Raw genomic sequence first — 14,962 nt, forward strand, 5'->3', positions numbered from 1 at the left:
GGTTACAATGTTGGGTCAGTTTCTGGTGTGCAGCATAATGTTACAGTCATACACATACATATATTCCTTTTCATACTCTTTTTTCATGATAGGTCACTACAAGATATTGAATATAGTTCCCTGTGATATACAGTAGAAACTTGTTGTTCATCTATTTTATATATAGTAGTTAGTGTCTGCAAATCTCAAACTCCCAAATTATCCCTTCCTACCCCCTTCCCCTCCAGTCACCGTAAGTTTGTTTTCTATGTCTGTGAGTCTGTTTCTGTTTTGTAAATAAGTTCATTTGTGTGTGTGTGTGTGTGTGTGTGTGTGTGTTTTAGATTCCGCATGTAAGTGATATCATATGGTATTTTCCTTTTTCTTTCTGGCTTACTTCATTTAGAATGAGGATCTCCAGGTCCATCCATGTTGCTGCAAATGGCATTATTTTATTCTTTTTTAAGGCTTCATAGTATTCCACTGTATAAATATACCACAACTTGTTTATCCAGTCATCTGTCGATAGACATTTTGGTTGTTTCCATGTCTTGGCTATTGTAAACAGTGCTGTTATGAACATTGGGGTGCATGTATCTTTTCAAATTAGAGTTCCTTCTAGATATATGCCCAGGAGTGGGACTGCTGGATCATATGGTAAGTCTATTTTTAGTGTTTTGAGGAATCTCCATACTGTTTTCTGTAACGGCTGCAGCAAACTACATTCCTACCAACAATGTAGGAGGATTCCCTATTTTTCACAGCCTATCCAGCATTTATCCCTCATGGACTTTTCAATGATGGTCGTTCTGACTGGTGTGAGGTGATACCTCATTGTAGTTTTGATTTGCATTTCTCCAATAATTACTGATATTGAGCATTTTTCATGTGCCTGTTGGCCATTTGTATGTCTTTATTGGAGAATTTCTTGCTTAGATCTTCTGTCCATTTGCTCCCAGGTATTTTGAAATCTCATGCCCTCTTCTTTGGCAGTGCCTTTGAAACAAACAGGAGTAGCAATCCATCAATGGAAATTGGTTAGCAGTAAAAAAAGAAAAAAAAAAGACAGATGAGAGAGAGAAGAAGGAGGAGGAGGACAAGAAAAAGAAAAAGATGAAGAGGAAGAAGAAAGGAATACAGTAGAGAAAAAAATAGCAGAGTACATTCACATAAAGAGGATGGTGTCATTTAATGAAATGTGTTTTAGTTCTATACACACAAACACACATATGTAAGAACATGTGTGTGTGTGTGTGTGTGTGTGTGTGTACTGGGTCATTCTTTAAAAATCTGTTTATTTCTAAAAGTCACACTCAACTTTTAGAAAGCTGTAGCTCTGAGGTAAAGAAAATGTTCCCAGGGAATCATAGCGTAAATCCAGACCCCCTAGCTCAGTGACACACTCCTGTTGGGCCTCAGGGTACAATTCTGTACTCTCTTTGAATTTATTCAACCAACAGCCCCCCAGTGCCCCCTAAGCTTAATGACTGAACTGTTTAATCACATGTGCTTTATCCACAGACTTACACTGGAATCCAGTGTTCTCACTCCTACTAAGATTCCGTAGACCAGAATGAAACCAAGCCACGTTTAACGCCGTGGCTTTCTGAAGAGCTCGCTACTCCTCGTGATTAAAGTGTTTGCACCAGGCCAGGCCTACGCACGGGCTCTGGGCTAAGCGTTCTCATATGGGCCGGGTCCCCCCCTCTTAATTCCCGTCTCCACAGGGGCTGTTAGTGGGAGCCCAGTGACAAGCTTTGAGGTGCCCAGTGCACTTGGCAAAGGGGCGGGGCCAACCCACCAGGCGTTTGTTTACGTGGAAGGCTGAGAGGACACACCTGGGAAAGAACACAGCCCAGTAAAAAGGGAGTTCATCCAGACAAACATGACCAAGGAACAAAGCTGCAGGCATCCAAGTGCATTACTGTCAGCCTTTCCTGTTGGCTAATATAACAACTGAGACAGGTTGAATCCTTAGAGGCTAGATGGGATGCGAGGGTGCAGGAAAAAACAACAACCAAAAAGAGTTAGTTTCACTCAAACTCTATGCAAGCAGCAGTGTCCTGGCATCCTTCTAGCAGAGCGTCCCTCGGCGAGAGAGGAGGCAGTTCCCCCCAACCTCCCCTCACGTGTTCACGTGGTTTGGGTACCATCAGCGGTCCCGTGCTTGGGCAGCAATACCCAGTGGGGATCTGCGGTGGTCTGGAAGAAGACAGCTGTGGGTAGTGGACAAGGTGGTGCCTGGAAGAAGTGGCAGTGGTACCTGGCAGGAGCAGAGGAGGGTGACTGATGGATGTTTGCGAGCTCAAGAGAAACAGCCTTCGAAAACTCCCAAGCTTTTCCTTTTTTTTTTTTTTTTAATTGAAGTATAGTTGATGTACACTATTATGTAAGTTTCAGGTGGACAACATAGTGATTCATACCGTTTTATCTTTTTTAAAATTTTCTTATGATTTTTTAAGTGAGGGATAGTCAGTTTACAATGTGGTGTCAATTTCTGGTGTACAGCATCATGTTTCAGTCACACATGCACCTTCATAGATTCCTTTTCATATTCTATTTCCATTAGATACAAGACATTGAATATAGGTCCCTGTGCTGTACAGTAGAAACTCGTTGTTTATCTATTTTATATATAGTAGTTAGTATCTGCAAATCTTGAACTCCCAGTTTATCCCTTCCTACTCCCTTCCCCCATAACCGTCCACCCCCATAACCATAAGTTTGTTTTCTATGTCTTTGAGTCTGTTTCTATTTTGTAAGTAAGTTCATTTGCGATTCACACTTTTTAAAGGTTATACTCCACTTGTATTTATTATAAAATATTGGCCATATTCCCTGTGTTGTACAATATATCCTTGTAGCTTATTTATTTTATATGTAGAAGTTTGTTTCTCTAATCCCCTACTCCTAACCTGCCCCCTCCCCTCTTCTGACTGGTAACCACTAGTCTGTTCTCTATATCTGTGCGTCTGTTTCTTTTTTGTTATATCCACTAGTTTGTGAAAGTTCCCAAGTTCATTTTAAAACTGGGACTTTGTTTAGGGGGGGAGGGTATAGCTCAGTGGCAGAGTGCATGCCTAGCATGCATGAGGTCCTGGGTTCAATCCCCAGTACCTCCATTAAATAAATAAGTAAATAAACAAACAAACAAACCGAATTACCTCTCCCCCTCGAAAAAAATTAATAAAATAAAATAAACCTGGGGCTTTGGAATGCTGAGAGAAACAGAGCGAGATTGATTACTCATATTTGAAAGATAAGTAGTAAATGGCAAGAAACATACATCAAATGTTTCCTTCAGGTGTCCTTTGGAGAGCACCACCCATCACATCTGGGCTCCTTGTTTTCCTACGTCACTCAAAAGGATGACACTGCATGTCCAAGGAGATGCTCTCCATAATTGGAGGCTAGATGGAGACACACAGAACCGAGATTCTGGGTCACAATGGAGAAGACGTTCTCTGACATCCCGGACGGGCACTAAGGAAGTTGCGTGGCTGCTGGCCGGCTCTGAGAAAAAGCCACTAAGGGAAGAAACATAAACTGATCATTTCCAGATTCATTAGTTTACAGCTGACTCCAAAGGAGCAGAGGGGTGCCAGAGCATTCAAAAATTAAAATGATCAAATATGAGTTTTTTAAGTTCTGGCTGCAAGGAATTTTACAACCGTGTGAGATGTCAAAATGAGAGATCTCGTTCGCTTGCTGGAATGTTCTGTTCATCTACAAACAAGTAATATCTTGGTATTAGATAATGTGAAAATTTTCATCATTTTCCCCCTCATTTTACTATTGTATCATTTCCCAAGTTTAAACGAGAACGGCTGTCATCTCACTGGGGGCGGGCACCGCAAAATGGTGCGATTGGTTCTATTTTCTCGCATATTTTTGTCTTTTGTGATCTTGTGACCCGAAATGATCAAACACTACAGCAACTGGAACAAATGGTACCTGGATATTAAATTCATTTCCTGTGTTACACTCTGGGTTTTGAGACATTCTTTATCTGTAGAAGAAGAGCCACTAAAGAGGGATGTGCAACCCAACAAGCAGGGTCCTCAGATCTTTTAGGCTGGGGGACGGCATGTCGGAAGCTGAGGAAGAGAACCTGTCTTCTCGTTTTCATACACAGTGAATGCAGCCAATGTTTGAAAGCATGCAGCAGGCATTAAATATTAACTCCATCTCTGTTCAACATCATGTATTAAGGGTGGGCTGGATCTAGCGATCTAATGAATATAGGATGGCAAAAGTGCTGGAAAGCATCGCTGAGACTGGATTACAGAAGGCTGACTCCTGTCTGACTTGCCTCTTGCTGCTCACCAGCTCTCTCTGAGGAATGAGCTGCCGTGTTGTGAAATGCCCAGTGGAGGAACCCACCTGATCAGCAAGCAACTGACGTGGTTTCTGACCCACATCCGGTGAGTAACCAAAGCCATCAGTCCCACAATCTGCCAATAGTCACAGGGGTGAGTTTCAAAATAAATCTTTCCCCATTTGAGTCTTGAGATGACCACTGGCCCAGCCTTATTGGAGATTCTGAGTGAGAACACAGCTCAGCCATGCCTGGAGTTCTGACCCAAGGAAACTGATATAACCAATTTTTTTTTTTTAATTGAAGGGTAGCTGATCTACAATGTTAGTTTCAGGTGTACAGCAAAGCAAATCAGTTATACATATATATATACATAAATTTTTTTTCAGATTCCTTTCCCTTATATGCCATTACAAGAAACTGAATGTTGTTTTTAAATCACTAAGTTTTGGAGGAAGGGGTCACTTGTTACATAGACATTGATAACTAATACATATGAGTTAGTATTTGGTTAGTCTTCACAATAACACTATGTAGTATCATTCTGTCTACTTTACAGGTGAGAAAACTGAGGTTTATAAGTCTTAAATGATTGCCCAAGATTACATAGTGAGTAAGTCATAGAGCTGAGATATTAACTAAAAAATGTGGCTTTGCTCCCTAACACAGTGCTATAAATAACATAGCTAGGAGTAGGTAGGATGGTTATAAAATGCCCATTTGTAGAAAATTCCCTTCCTGATTTTATGTTATTGTGTGATCACTCCTGACCCCAGTGCCCCAACACGAATGAAGTAATTCATCTTAAGACAAACTATTATAGTGCAAAGTTTTATGGTCCTCAAAAGTCTTCATCTCCATTAAACCTATTTTGGGGACTAAACTGCAATTTCTTTAAAAAGCCCAGAGGGTGTAGTAACCTTTCATTTCAAAAAAAAAAAAAAAAAAAAAATGGTGGGGAATATGTCACCCGATCATCCAACGACCTCTGGTGGATGAATCTAACTGGTGATAAATGCAGCCCACTGCTACGTGTTTTCTAGAGTTGTGTCTTATATTGAATCTTTTCGACCTCAAAAAGTCATTCCAAAAATCTTGACTCTCTTTCTAGTAGCTCTTGAGATTCTTCCCTATGGTCTAATTTTACACATACACAGAAAAAAAGAGATTTGAATTCTCTGTGGGTTCAGACATGGTTAGATCAGCTAGAATCTACTTCTAACTTCTGCTTCCAGTGTTTTCCTAAAAGCTCCCATTTCCTAAAAGCTACTGGCATGGAAAAGTGTGGTTGTTATAGTTCCTGAAAATATTTTGTCTTTTTTTTTTAACAAATGTAAGAAACTGAAATAAACCTAAATTTACTGTGAGAAGCAACTCCTTGATGTTGGTGTCTGATGATCATAACATTAAGATTTCTTTCAAAGATGATGAAGACTGATGTCCAACATGGAGTGTAGGTGCGAGTGTGTATGTGTGAGTGTGTTTTAGGGTATACATATACAGGTGGGGTATGTGTGTGTGTGTCCAGGTGTGTATTAACACTCAGGTGCCCTTACAGACCCATAGCTGTACAAACCCAGTCTCCCTATCACCTTCTCTTATTCTTTATACTTCTTCCTACATCCCCCACAAAATTCTAACAATAAAAATGAAAGCTGTAAGGCAGAAGACCATTCTCCTACAAACTCCATTTTAGGAAAAAAAAAAATGAGGCTCAAGAAAAGAAGCAGCTAATGCTGGACTGGGAAACAGAAATAGCAATTGTCATTTACGGAGCCAAGCATGGTTCTAAAAGCTTCATCTGTACGGACTCAAAGACTCATCAAGACAGTATTACTGGGAGGCATTATTTTGTGGGTGAGAAAACCAAGGAGCAGAATTGTTAAGGAACTTTAAAAAGTCACACATAGTCAAAGGGTTGGAGCCAAGATGGAAAGTCAGGTTCTGAATGTATGAATACTAACCCCATGTTTAAAACCTCTTCATTCAGAAGCCATGCTAATGTGGTTTTTTGTCACTGTATCAACTCCAACCTCTGACAGAATTAACGTAGTGCCCAGTTTTTCATGCAGTGTTTAAGGAAATGTTATGATAATTTCACGCATGTAACTGTCTATTATCTCTTAATTAATCAATTCATTTCAAGATGATATGACTTCCGGAGGAATATTCTTTTAAGCTCACCATTGTACTGTATTATGTGCATTTATGTAAATCTACACAGATCTGTGCTCTTTTGCCTCAGATATTGACTGTGTGTGTTTCATCTTGAGGAGGATTCTGTAACACTGCCACCTACTTCTTTTCTAACGCAGTGACTGTATTTCATGGGTTCACAAAAGCATATTCTAGATACAAGAGCTTTTCTGTAATACTAACTGAAATGTCAGTCTTAATGCTTAACTAATCCACATGGTATAAACATAGCTTATGTGTTTGCACCACAGATGTAGACACACTTTACCTGTGACACCACAGAAACCGCAATCTACAAAGTCTAAAATTAAATCGTAAATGCCTTTGTAGAGTAATAAACGCAATCATATGTGGTGTAACTTTCCCATTTGAAATCTCTGTATGTAAGTTCCAAAAGTCTGAGAACGGTAAGCATTATTTGGAGAAAACGGTGGTTTCAGAATGATGAAAAGTAACTTCATTCTGTTAACATACAGTATATATATATATATATGCACATATCATTAAATCCTTTATTTGTGTTTCCAAAACTAACCTTTACATCTTCCAGAGTTGTCGATTTCTAGACTAAGAAGTCCTAAACACAAATATTTGTTATTTGAGCTTCCCATAATTTATATACCAGCATCTCAAAACATAACTTTCTATGTCACAGAATTAAGTATGAGACACTTAGGTTTTTCTTGAAAACAATTTGATGAGGGTAGGAAAAGAAAGTGTGTATTACTGAAGAGGCCAGAGGAACATATGATAACACGGTGTTTAGCTAAGGGTCCTTGCAGGGACGTTGTGAATAACTACAGTTAATCACATTACTATTAACACAGTTGACCCTGACTCTCTGATCAGATATAGAAGACCAGAGCTCAGAGTCCTAGTAGGTTAATGTGAGTCATAAGAGGTAACAAGTGATAATAAAAGGTAATCTGCTAAGTCTGTAGTTGGCAAATGTTTTCCGTAAAGGGCCAGATAGTAAATATTTTAGTATTCGCAGGCCATATGTTCTCTGTTGTAATTACTCACCTCTATAGTTCAAAAGCAACCCTAGACAATACATAAGTGAATGGGCATGGCTGTGTTCCAACAATTATTTACTTATCTAATTTTTATTTTTTCACAAAACTAGGCTGTCGCTCATCTTGGGCTGGTTTACCAACCTTGCCTTAAGTGACAGGTTTACTGTTCAATTCAATTTCAACATGTATTTAATAAAGTCCGTAAATTGTGTAAGGCATTATGTGGAGTGTAAGAACAAAATAGGCAACAACTTTGTCACATTCAGTAATTGTACAATTTGGGGAGATGGGGCTGGAGTGTGATGCCTCGGGGGAAGAATGAAGCCCTTGTAACATCACGTGCAGTAGAGCTGATCTTACGCATGCTCCCTGGAATTGACTGCCCTGAGACCCTAGGTCTACAAACTGGATGGGGACCTCAAAAGAGAAGTTAACTCCCCATGAACGTTCACTTAGTCCCTTATCAAAGGCTGTGGAGTGTTTGTGTGCGGGGCACTCTGGAAGGTTCAGGGTGATGACGTCCACCTCTCAAGAGTGGCAGAACAGAGACAAGCCCACGATCGAAGCCTGGCTCGACACACTGTAAAACACACCGTGTGGTCCAGCCCCTGCCTTCCCACAGACTCAGTTTATTATTATTATAATTATACCCATTTTGCAGTTGAGGAAAGTCAAGGTCAGAGACTTTTGCAAATTCACCTATTTAAGGAAGTTACTCCAGATTCCTCAAGAGGAAGACAATTTTCTCTCCCCCATACAGACTCTCTGCAGCCTCATCTGCCTGCCCAGCTCCACGACCTCCTCCCGCCCTGCTGTCAACGTGCAGACCTGCAAAATCGGAGTAATGACATTTAACCTTTTCTCACCTGCATTCGGAAATCGGGCACAGTTATCTGGAAGTACTGGTCCCTTTACTATTCTTGTTTTATTTTGTTTTCCTGGTTGAGTACTATTTTTCTTTCTTTCTTTCTTTCTTTCTTTCTTTCTTTCTTTCTTTCTTTCTTTCTTTCTTTCTTTCTTTCTTCCTTCCTTCCTTCCTTCCTTCCTTCCTTCCTTCCTTCCTTTCTTTCTTTCTTTCTTTTTTAATGTTTTTTAAATTGTGAAATTATTTTCTAATTGAAGAAGATCAGAATCTCCATATTTTGTCCTCATGATCAAGCCCATAGACCTGCTTCCTCATTCTAATCCAAGGTAAAGAGATGCACACGGAGCTGCCAGTATCCTTAATGCTCCCTGCATTGGCTGGGAAAAGAAAGACCGAACAGCCTAGTAAATTACCCCTCATATACATTTACTTCACGCATTTACTCTAATTTTTAGAAGCCTGTGGTTTAAGAAAACCTATACCACCTGCACACTTCTGATTTGCACCTTATTCATTTTTAGTGCCGTTGAGTAGTATTTTAATGTCATAGGTGAAAAATAAGTTAAAATCAGGCATAAAAGATGCACCCTGTAAATAACCATCAGCCCATCTTCTGGGTTCTAAACCCTCTCCCCACTTCTTCCTCCTGGAATCTGAGCAGTGGCCGGTTTGTAAGCTGCTTGGTGGCCCTCATAGCCAGGACACAAACTGAAAGACGACCTGGCTAATTTTACTACCCATTGAATGAGCGGTGGTTATTTTTTTCGTTGGAAAAGTAGGAAGATGATCAGAAGTTCTAGAAACCCTTGTCTAACCTCAGATCTACAACCTTCCACGAGGGAGACGGAGCAGAGAGAAAGGATCACCACCGACCTGCCGTCCAAGGCAGAAAATCCACATATGCTGACTCCCAGCTGTGAAACTCACTCCAACAAAGCCCTTGGAGCGAGACCTCACCTCCGTCTGAGATCCCAACCCCAAGGAAATATAAAAAGATGGGGGAAGACAGTGTTCACTTATTTAATATCATACTTTCCTCTCTTGAAAGTTTGACATCCTCTTTCTTGGGTCATGGAAGCCGGAAGTTCTTTTGGTCCTTGGTCCCATTCCCAGTGTGTGAGTGTCTGTGACTATCAGGAAGTACTCTGAACAGTGTGGACGTGGAAAAGAGCAAGATCATTCAAAATGCACCTCACTTTTTTTCAAAGCCTTAAACTGACCACATTCCCTCGTTAGCGTGGCTCAAGTGATAAAATGTAAATTCGAAGGAAATTTCTAAGAAAAAAAAAACCTGTCTTCATGCTTACGTAATCGAAATGTCAAATAAATACTGAGTGACTAGAAAACAGGAGCATTTAGGGTGGTTTTCACTTTGGGTGATTCTCTGCATGTATCATTTGTTGTAATAAAGGGCAGACAAAGGTGAATAGAATAAGATGGTGATTTAATTCCAATCTTTAAGAAGAAAGGAAGGTTGGAGCGAGGAGAGGTTTTTGGGTTTTGTTTTTGTTTCAGTTTCTGAAACTCCCCTCCTGTAATTATGTGCAATTACCTATTATGTCTGAAATTGGTTCTCAAAGATGTAGAACCTACTTTGTGTTCTTTAAAAAAAAAAAAAACTCTACAAAATATGCAATTTAAGAAGGGAACAGTTTGAGTGTGGAGAAAAATGAGGCTACAGCTGTAGGATTTTGTTATGCTTTTAGTACCAAATCACAAAACCCATTAAATTATTTATCCTACAGGCAGGCGTTGTACTGCAAACGTTGAATACAATTGCAGATTCCAGGAAAAGAAATGTGTGCATTTTAATTGCTTCTGATTTAAACAATCCTTAATTTCATTAGCCTTCTTTTTTTTTTTTTTTTTTTTTGCTTCAAGAAATAAAAGAGTTCAGTTTTGGGACGGGGATGCAAATGACACTAATAATTTTTTCTCTCCTTAAAGAAGCAGACTATTGGGTATCAAGGGCACATGCACATGTAAGGAGGCTGCACACACAGGTGCCTGACATGTTCCCCCGGATATACCATCTGCAATATGCCCCCAAAGAAATCACCGTGCACCTAGCTTTTTCTTGGCTCTGCTTACTCTAGTTCACTTCCATTGTTTCTCCTGCTACTATGTTACAAATGAAGTTACCTTCCCAGAGTCCTGCTTAAAAAGCAGATTCTTGTTTCCAGATGAAGAAAACATAGGTTTATCAAAGGTTGGATAGCATGGGGGAAAAGCTCTCGCCCGTCATAATTTTGGGTTCATCCGAAAAATCTGGGTTTTGCCATCCTCTGTAATTAAAACTCTTCTGTCTTAAGATTTATTGGTGCAGTAGGGAAGGCATTTTCAGAACGTTTCTTTACAGCAGCTGTTGGAAATCTCTAACTCCGCCTCGGGCAGGATGCTGCAGCCGCTGTAATTTTTGGGGTCTATTCTCCCCATGATAAATGAGCTTAACTTCAAAGATAAGTTACAACAACTCTCCGAGGGGAAACCCTTATTACTGTTAATATACGTGACTCCCTATTACTGCATTTCAAATACTGTCGCATAGAAAAGCAACCACAGAAGAGACTGCTTATGTGTTCCTTTGTCAATAGTCAGGGTATGCATATGTAGAATTTAATTGAAATATTGGATAACTAGTTCTTCTCCAAGTTAGAGCTGTTTTCTTTGTGTGTGGGTAAACGGATATATTGACTAATATACAATCCAGTGACATTATAAATGTATTACATTATATATAATATATAATAATATATATAATGTGTATATATATACATACATATGAGCTCAACCAAATTTATGATGATAACAGTATTGTTTTACTATGTGATAAACCAGTATTATGCAGACTTGGCCCAACTCAGGAATTCCTTAAAATGAGGTTTTAAAATTTCCTTCAAATGCTCCATGATCTTTAAAATGATACGTGATTTTAATGTGATTTTGACTATTTCAGATTATTTGTATATTTCTTCCTTTCAGAGCCCTGATTATTTCTGGAAATTTTTATACTCCAGCCCTTTCTCTAAAACGATGCTTCCTGAAGTTGTTTCCCAGTGAGAAATCTAAAAGGAAAAAGTGACCTGGCGCTTTTTGGCAGCTCGAGGCTCCCGGTTTCTGAGCCCCCTCCATCCCCCCCCCCCCCCCGCGTGCCTCGGCGCAGCGTCTGGGCACAGTGCGTTTGTTCTCCTGGGTAATGAATGTTTGCCCCTTTTCCCGGGCTGTTAGCAACGTCTAGATGGATGGGTGTGTACGGAGTGCAGCCTGGTCTTTTCTCCTTTGAAAGGGTTAAAGTGAAAAGGACGCTTGTTGAAACTGGGGAGTCGATAGGGTGGGGGGACGAGGGAAGGCAAAAGGAAAAAGAAAAGGTTAGTGTTTTCTGTCCATTAAAGGGGGTATTCTGTTCTGAAACCAAATTGGTCATGCATTCCAGAAGCGTTTCCTGGTAGAGTGGAGTCTGACCGGAGCACCTGCCTCGCTATTGTACTGGGTCTGCGCTGCTCTCCTCCGGCCCTTTTCCTTTAGCCGAGGCGGAATCTGTCCCTTATTACAGCCAGATTGCTCGTGGGCCCGGAACGGCTGTGCGCCACCGAAGGATGGGGAGACACCACCACCACCGCCTGCGTCCCCACCCAAGCCACCGCGCGCACAGAGCTTTGTTTTTCCTGAGCGCTTCAAACATAATGACGTGAATTCCCAATGACATCATGCCGAAGCCCACCAACAGAGGAAACCATCTGAACCCGGGAGCCACAGGGATTAATATCCCAAGCTAAAGAGTAAGAAACGCAAAGAAAAAGTGGGAGTTAGGGGTTCAGTGTGGCAGAAGCTTGGTAAAGAGGGGAGGGGGCCGTTGGAGCCGGTGTGCGCGCTGCAGGTGGAATCTATTAGCTTGGTAACACTGTAGGTAAATAATCGGACTTGTTCTGGGGATCCTAGGAGGAATTCCCAGGTGTCCCAGCTGTGTTTTTCTGCACCACACAGAGTCACTCTGTGGATTTCTGCCCTGGACAGCCTTAGCACCAAAGAAGGACACCTTATCCAGAAATGATGTCACAGCCTTCTACTGCATGCTTCAACTTGTTCTTTTTTTTAAAGGCATGTTACTTAAGAGACACACACACATTGTGAACAAGTTTTTTTTTTTTTTTAACTGCATGCTTTAAGGGATTAGTTGGTTCCTTTCATCTAGTCTTTTTGTTTTCTTCATTCAAGAAATGCGTAATAAAGAGAAACTTTTTTTCTTTGCATTCTTTTAAATGTGTGTACATCGAGGGGAACTTGCTGTGATAAAATCCAGTTGTGAAGGATTCTCATTACCCTGTGGCTATCTGTTCAGATTAATGAAAGGTAGCCTTTGTAACCAAATCTTCGAACCCTAAGGTCGCCCTCTCTGGCCCTCTAGAACTGTCCTGCTGAACACGAGACAGAAAGACAGACTTTAAATATATTGGACCTTGACATCTTTGCTGATGTCTCTGAATAGATGTTACTTATAAGAAAAAAAAAAGTGAGAGTAAAAATGCATAATGTATAGAAAGTATCTATTAAAATTCAATGTTTTGTTTTTAATCTTAATTTTTAGTCTAAAGATTTGCTTAGTCTTGTGCACAAGGCCAGACTTACACAGAGCACCCCTACCCCCTTGTGGCACAATGGCACTTGTAAAATGGAAATTTCATCCTTTTTTAGAACTATTAAGACTTTTGAACCCAGAAGTACCTGGAGGCACTGCCAATTCTGTTGAAGATCAGAACTTGTTTAAAAAAAAAAAAAGATGATGACTGCCCAGCTTTCAGGAAGAAGGGAACTGGTCTGAAAGATTTTGCTTTTAAATTCATTTGGGTCTTATTTTGGTTTCAATTACAACACATTGTAATGTATGCAGCCTGTTTAATCCTCAGGCTAACAGTAAATATTTCACTTTTGTTTAACCTTAAATATTTGTTATCCTAATCAAACTAAATTAAAAACTCCACAGTTTATAAAAAGCTATTGTAACTATTAACAACAATGAAGCTCCCCGTCACTGCAGAGGGAAGTCTGTAGTTGTTCTTGTTTTACAGATGAGGAAACCGGAGCTCAGAAATATAAAGAGCCCCGTCTAAGTCGACATCATGCTCACCAGAACCATCACAGGGCAATACACCTGATCAAGGAGAAAGCCACGACTTGAACTCAGGTTTTCAAAAACTAAGGCTGTGACTGTGTTATATCTCCCTGTATATCATGATTTAAAAATCTCCCACCCAGTTATAGCCTAAACCACACAATTTCACACCTTGAGCTCTCAATCATCTCCCTTGTCTAAACCTAGAACACTTTAGTCACCAAAAAAGAAACCCTATGTCATCAGCAGTCACTCCCATTTCTTCCCTCCCTCCAGCCCTGCAACCACTAATCTACTTCAGTCTATGGATTTACTTATTCTTGAGATTTTTGAAGAGACAAATGAAAGTATAATGTCCATAAAGAAACACAAGAAACAAGCCAAAAAAAGGTATAAATCAGATAAAAACAGATATGAAAAAGAACCAACTGGAAATCATACAAATGAAAAGTATAGTCATTGAATTTTAAAAATTTGATAAATGAAGTAAAATCTTCATTAAAATAAAGAAAGCATAACTTTATTAGCCCCGAACCCAGCACCAAGAGATAAAGAGATAAACATATGAAACAGCAGTAACTGTTTACCAAGAAAAGACTGAATATCTAATAAGATTTCCTAGTAAAGAAGATGCTGGGGATGGTATAGAAGTTATAAATACCCCAGAGGATTCCAAAATTCAAGAAAAATCTAAATCAAATGTGCCTTCCAATCATTCAGTAGGATAAATAATAATAAAGCTACATCTAGACACATCCTAGTGAAAGTGTAGCCCGTCAAAGTCAAGGAAACTCCTCCAAAACTATCGGAGAAAAAATATGTTGCTGTAAAATGAGTAAAAATTAGGTTGACTGAAGGTTCCTACAAGCAACAATAAATGCCAAAGCCAAATATCTTCAAATCACGGAGGGAAAATCATTACCAGCTTAGTATTCTGTATCCACGTGTATTATCATTTAAGCTTAAGCTTGAGGACAAAAAAAAAAAAAAAAAAGAAACATTTTAAAACATAAAAAACTAGGAGAGTTTACTCCCAATTCTCTGAAGCCACTATTAAATGATGTTCTAAAGCAGGATGAAAAGCAAATTCAGGTGGAAGATAAGGGATAATAGCTTTAATAGTTGATAATGATTAAGCCTACTTTTGTCTCCCTCCTCCTACACTATGGTGGGAAGGTAGTTTGGTGCAGCCACTATGGAAAACAGTAGGGAGATTCCTCAAAAAACTAAGACTAGACTTACCATATGATCCAGCAATCCCACTCCTAGGCATAAATCCACAGGGAATTTGAAAAGATACATGCACACAATGTTCACAGCAGCACTGTTTACAAGAGCCAAGACATGGAAATAACCTAAATGTCCATCAACAGATGACCAGGTAAAGAAGTTGTGGTATATTTATACAATGGACTACGACTCAGTGATTTAAAAAAAAAAAAAAGAATAAAATAATGCCTTTTGCAGCAACATGGATG

Source organism: Camelus bactrianus, chromosome 20, assembly GCF_048773025.1.
Source record: "Camelus bactrianus isolate YW-2024 breed Bactrian camel chromosome 20, ASM4877302v1, whole genome shotgun sequence".
Classification (NCBI taxonomy): Eukaryota; Metazoa; Chordata; class Mammalia; order Artiodactyla; family Camelidae; genus Camelus; species Camelus bactrianus.